General features: G+C 33.0%; 1 long non-coding RNA gene across 2 annotated transcripts; it reads left to right on the top strand.

The window, feature by feature from the left end:
- Positions 1–2,169: 2,169 nt before the first annotated feature.
- Positions 2,170–5,389, top strand: LOC122585927. Of its 2 annotated transcripts, none has more exons than XR_006321824.1 (4): positions 2,170–2,520; positions 3,113–3,244; positions 4,228–4,281; positions 5,188–5,389. It is a non-coding gene; the product is annotated as an uncharacterized LOC122585927 (long non-coding RNA). The 2 variants fall into 2 exon arrangements; XR_006321825.1 differs by lacking the exon at positions 2,170–2,520 and adding an exon at positions 2,527–2,677.
- The last annotated feature ends 446 nt before the right edge of the window (positions 5,390–5,835 follow it).

Raw genomic sequence — 5,835 nt, 5'->3', positions numbered from 1 at the left:
TTATTGGTTAATGCATCCCACCAGCGGTGTTGGTTGCTTGTTTTAGCCTCTAAATTACCACCAACAAGATTATCACTTACTTTTGTATCTCTTAACATCAAATATACAGATTTCAAACATATTCAAGATCATTCTTCATCAATTTAAACCGAATTTATACAAGACTTAATCAACAAAATATAGTTCTTACAAAAATCATCTAAAATGTGAATGCATGTAACCATCTAACTATTTTAACAACAAAACTTTTATTAAATCTTTCTTGCAACAACAAAAAGAGTTCATTTACGAAAAATCACAGAAACTAATCTTCATTCTTATCAACAAAAATCGATTTTGTAGAGATCTATCAACAAATTTGAAAGCTTTCTCATGAACCATCACTTTTGGGTCTTATTTGAGTTGAATCCTTGAATCTTTCCTGTAGATCTTGACATGCAATGACATGAAAGGAAAAATTCTATCAACATGCCCTCATTAAGTGTGTTTTCAAGAGGAGGATCAAAGAAAAACATGGTTTTTGATAAAGATCTTTTAATATATACAAAAATAAGATAGATTAAACAAAGAGATGATGAGTTATACCCTTGATGAACTCAAAATGGAGGCTATTTTGGACAGCCAAACCCACGACCATATGACCCCAAAATGGACTCCTTAGCTTGCTTTAACACACCCTTGAATGATCCAGTATGAACCCTTATTATTATAGTTGATTTACGTAAGATTTTTGAGCTCTAGTTTGTTGTATGAACCGAAAATGAGAAGAAGAGAAGGAGAGAAAAGTGCAGAATTTTTGAGGAGAGAAAAGTGAGAGAGAAAAAGAGAGTTCCAAGATTAAAAGAATGCATGAAAAATTTCAAATGGTATGTGTGTGTGTGGGTGTGATGGGGGACGGCCAAGGAGGGGGAGAGGGAAGGGTTTTCTCCTCTCTTTTTTTTTATAAAGTTAGTGTAAGTATATGTGTATATGTGTATATTTTTAAGTGGGTATTTGTTTTATAAGTGTAATATGTATTTGTTTATTTATATAAGTTGGTTAGTTATTCTAATATGTGTATATATATGTGGCCGTGTATATATATATGTATGTATGTATACATTTTTGTGTTTTTAGTTTGTTACATGGCTCATTGGTTGTATCCTTGTATTTTTATTTGACATATAACATTTACTTATTATTATCTAAACTTTTTTATGTACTTTATGAGTCATAAATATTTTTATGATGTTCATGGCATTTTCATGACCAATTATAATTTTGTTGGCTTGATGGTTTAAATTGTTGGACATTTGTAAGAATTCTTGATTGCTAGCCCAACTTGTAAGACTTATTTTACTATTTATAATTTGATTAAATATTAATAAGATTTTTGTTCCATGGTATTTTATCAAGTTCATTTGGAACCTATTTATGGCTTGAGATTGTCTTGAATGATTAGTTATTGTTTATGACAAATCTAAGATAGCTAGTCATCTTTGGTATTTCTAAGGCATTTTACTGTACTAGAGGACAATTATCACTATGCTTTGAATATCTAGAAGGTTAATTCTCTTAACAAACTTCTAGGGATAGACACCTAGGTAATTATAACTAAGTTGTCTTAGTCAGAAATTTAGGGTTGTTACATTAGTTGATTTTGTTCTTTTAAAAAATTGTAGCCACTTACAGTTAAAATCTCTTAGTGATTATATTTCAGTCCCATGGGGATTTAGTGCCAGTCCCATTGGGATTATTTCTTTTGTACTCCAAAAAAATTATAGGCATTAAATCTCTTCGTGTTTATATGTCAGTCCCATGGGGATTTTGTGTCAGTCCCATGGGGATTATTTGATTTTACTCTTCTTAAATTCATTAACAAGTTATGGTTAAAATCTCTTAATAATTATATGTCAGTCCCATTAGGTTTATGTGCCTGTCTCAAGGGGATTATTTTGTTCCAGTTATGGTTAAATCTCTTAGTGTTTATACAGCTTAAGCGAATATGTATTTTACCAAATGTGACAATTGTGTATAAAAATGAGTTTCATCAAACAATAAAATAAAATATCCAACCGTCTATGAACTAAAGTTTTCGAAAGTTAAAAAAAAGTAACATTAAATTCTTCAAAGCTTCTCATCACACTTTCCTTTAGCATCTTTTTTTTTCTTTGCTTGTCTTTCACAAGTTCTTTGATTGTGGTTAGCACCTCCACACTTTTTGCAAACAATTTTTCTCTACTTGCTTTGTTCTATCCCAATCTCTTTCCCGCTCTTGATTCTATTATCATGATGGCATCTCTTGTAGCTTCCAACTAGTGGGTTTTTGAATCTGATTAGAGTCTGGCTTCGGATACCCTATCATTGATGATATGACATCATATTTCTTCTTTAACGGTGTGTTTGAGTTATCAGCTTCTACCTCAAGCTTCAATGCCTTGAGCTTGTTAACAAACTCCTCAAGCTTTTTCTCATCCGACCCAATTCGTTGTAAAGAATCATCTATAACTGAACTTGCTTCATTTATCAAGTTTTGAACAGGTATGTTCTCGTCTCCATATCTGTTTCTTCTTAACCTTAACTCTAGCGGAATAAGATTCTTCATCCAACGTTTCATGATGTATTATTTGGGCAATTCATCAATTTGGAAGTTCCTCAACACCAAAAAACAATGTCTGCATAGAAGCTCAAGCTTAAGGTACTTTTTGCAAGTACAATTGATGTCACCTTCTTGTTGGTCAAAAAGTACCTTCAGCATAGACAAACAGGGATTAAAAAAGACAACTTTTATAGAAGCAATCACTTAATTATCAAATGTTACCATTATATTGTTGGAAACCGTTTTCATGTTACAAGTTGGTTTTGTTTACCTTGTATTTGATTGGCTTTGATGAATTGATACTGCAATCATTGATAACACAAGCACAAGTTTTGGTTTGTTCATCCTTACTCATCTGATCCAACGTGCATTTGTATAATGAACCTTATATCTCCTCTTGGATGAACTCAAACATTGTATGTGTGTAGACATTGGCCGCTTTTCCATCTTCAGTTATGTTTTCAGTTCTCTTGTTTTTTTTTATGGTAAAGGCATCCAGTTTTGATTGACTTGACCTCTGCTTGAACATAGCAGACTCAAACCCGCTCATGAAGTTTACTAAATTTGATCCTGACTTTGTGAAATGAGAAAAGAATGCGATCCCGCTCTCGGATCTTGAAGTTGTTCTCATCAACCCAAACATTTATGTGTCAATAAAGTATGCAGGTATCCAACTGGATCTGATTTCAAACATATGTTTCGATGAGGTTTCGAGTGTGTTAGCACAATCTATTTATAGAATCGTCTTGGTTATTCAATACGTCTAGATGAGTTTATACATGTAAGTCTTGTTTAAAACTCTTTTCGGTTATATTACATATATGTTATAGACGACTAAGATAATTGCTCGGATGACTATAAATTGAGACCCATCTCTGACTACCCAAAGAGTTTCAACTAAAGTCCGTACTGGGGGTTAACCCGATCTAGATTTATGGTATATAATAAAACGGTTTTAGACCGAGTAGTCTCTAGTTAAGCTCATGAAGAATTGTGAACGTTCAATGTTGTGTATTAAGGTTCAAAAGAGATTCTGAATCAATTTTTCGAATAACCTTATCAAGAGTCAAATGGTTTGTGATAATCTGGAGTTCGATGTTTTGCAAAGTAAAAGTCGTGTATTGGTAGTTTTATCTAATTTAAAAACAAAGGTTTTGCTAAATGTTGATGTTGGGTGAATGAACGCGCTTATATGTGAACGAGTGAGTTCCCGCAAATGGTTGAATTGTGAAGGTAACGAGCATAACTTGGGGTTAAGTTGCACCAGTATGTAATGAAAGTCTAGTTCCATGACATATAAACTCCTTCTGCATGTATGAAAACATAACCGAACCTTATTTTAGACCAGCTGATCGAATGGTTTCGTCAAGTGCATGTATGTCAAAATGAAATTGAAGTTCATGTCAAATAGGATTATAAATTAAATTGCAAATGTCATATTTTTAGCTAAATAAATATGTTAACGTGAGATGGTAAGGGATGAAATGTTTATAACTTGATTAGGATATCATATAAGCATTATTGGTGTTAGACAGTGGGACTCCTCGGAATATAAATGACAAAGTCTAGATCATGCGGGTGTTTAACTATATAAACGTGTTTAAATGCTCAAAGTTTATAATAGCGTCTTTATTTTATGTAATTGTTAGGTACTCGGGCATTGAAGAAGTAACGAGTTAAGTTGCGTTATTATTCTCTTTGAGGTAAGATAACTTACTTTTATCACGCTGGGGGACACAACAAAACCTAGCTTTTGTAATTACCTCTTTTAATTATTGTAGTTATCTCATACATATGTTGGGTATAGGATTCACGTGGGAGGTTATTTGGGATTATTATTTATATATGTCATAATAATGTTTTGTGATTAATATGATGTGTGGTTATTGTTGAGCTTGTACACATAGTACACTAGACTATGGTAGGTTCTCATGTCACGTTGCACGATAAAGACCCTAATGATGAAAGTTGAAATGTAGATACGATGATGATGTGAGAATTAAATATTGAACTAAAACTCGAGTATATATAATATTGATGTGAGAGTGTTAAGCTTAACCCACATTTGTCTAATGGACTTTTGTGCATGTCGATCATTCGAGGTTAGTCATGATACCTTCGTGTGACCCTAATCACGTGAGATGAGTAATTCCGGGTGGAGTGATTACGACTATATGTGCGGAAATGGGTTACTCCTGGATTGGTTATGCATATCCTTAACGACGCCGATGGACCACCGTAAGGTCTACCCATCATGTCGGGTGTGAGGTTCCCTGTTAGGTCATGTGGTCGTCTACACGTACACAACCTTTATTTTAGGCAGATTAATTTGGCATAACCTTGTGTAGAAAAGTGGATTTATATATGATAATGATGACGTAAGATGACAATTTAGATGATAATGTTAATTGAGGATTGCTAGGCACGTTTATAGGTGTATTAATTATTGTGACCATGATTGTGATGATGTGTGATTATTGTGTGCCTTATTGTATGTATGAGATTTTTGATGAAACGTTTTAATTGGCAATTCTATATTTATACTAACTTGTTATCTTACTCGCTTTTAAAGCTCACACTTGTTTTGTGAAAATGTGTTGTGCCCTCAGGTTAGATAGCAGTGAAACAAGTAGCAAGTGAGAGATGGGGTAGCTATAGTGATGATAGAAGATGGCATTTTAGTTTTCCCTATTTAGTATTACTTATGCAGACTGATTTATTATGTCGTTTGACACTTCGTATTGTTGTTTATGGATTTCTTGAATTGTCGTTGTGATGCAATAAGTAACACCAAAACTATGATTGAGAAAATATTATGTTTTAAAAACGACCTTTTGGCAATAAATTATTGTTTTATTTAAAAAAAAATTGAAATCCATATTTTATAAAGTTGGGTGTTACAGTTTTTCCAATTATGCTCTTATTAATTTTTTTTAATCATTTACAAATTAATTTTTATTCACAATAACTACACAAATTTCATCATGTCATTTAAACCGTTGATCTATTTCATCCAATGAACATGATTGGTTATCGCAGTTCTCGACAATTTTTTTGTTCTTATAATAACTTCACTATATATATATTATGTCTTATCGTGTCTTAATAGGTCCAGATTATTCGTGTCTTAACAGGTCCAGACCGGTTAAGACACGAAACACGTTAAGACCAATCAGGAAACACGAAAATACCAGGTCGTGTCGTGTTGTGTGCGTGCTAACATGTCCGTGTCAGAAATTGCCAGCTCTAGTATACGC

This window comes from Erigeron canadensis, chromosome 1 (assembly GCF_010389155.1).
Source record: "Erigeron canadensis isolate Cc75 chromosome 1, C_canadensis_v1, whole genome shotgun sequence".
Classification (NCBI taxonomy): domain Eukaryota; kingdom Viridiplantae; phylum Streptophyta; class Magnoliopsida; order Asterales; family Asteraceae; genus Erigeron; species Erigeron canadensis.
Note: the sequence above shows the minus strand (reverse complement) of the source record. Positions and strands in the feature narration are given on the sequence as shown.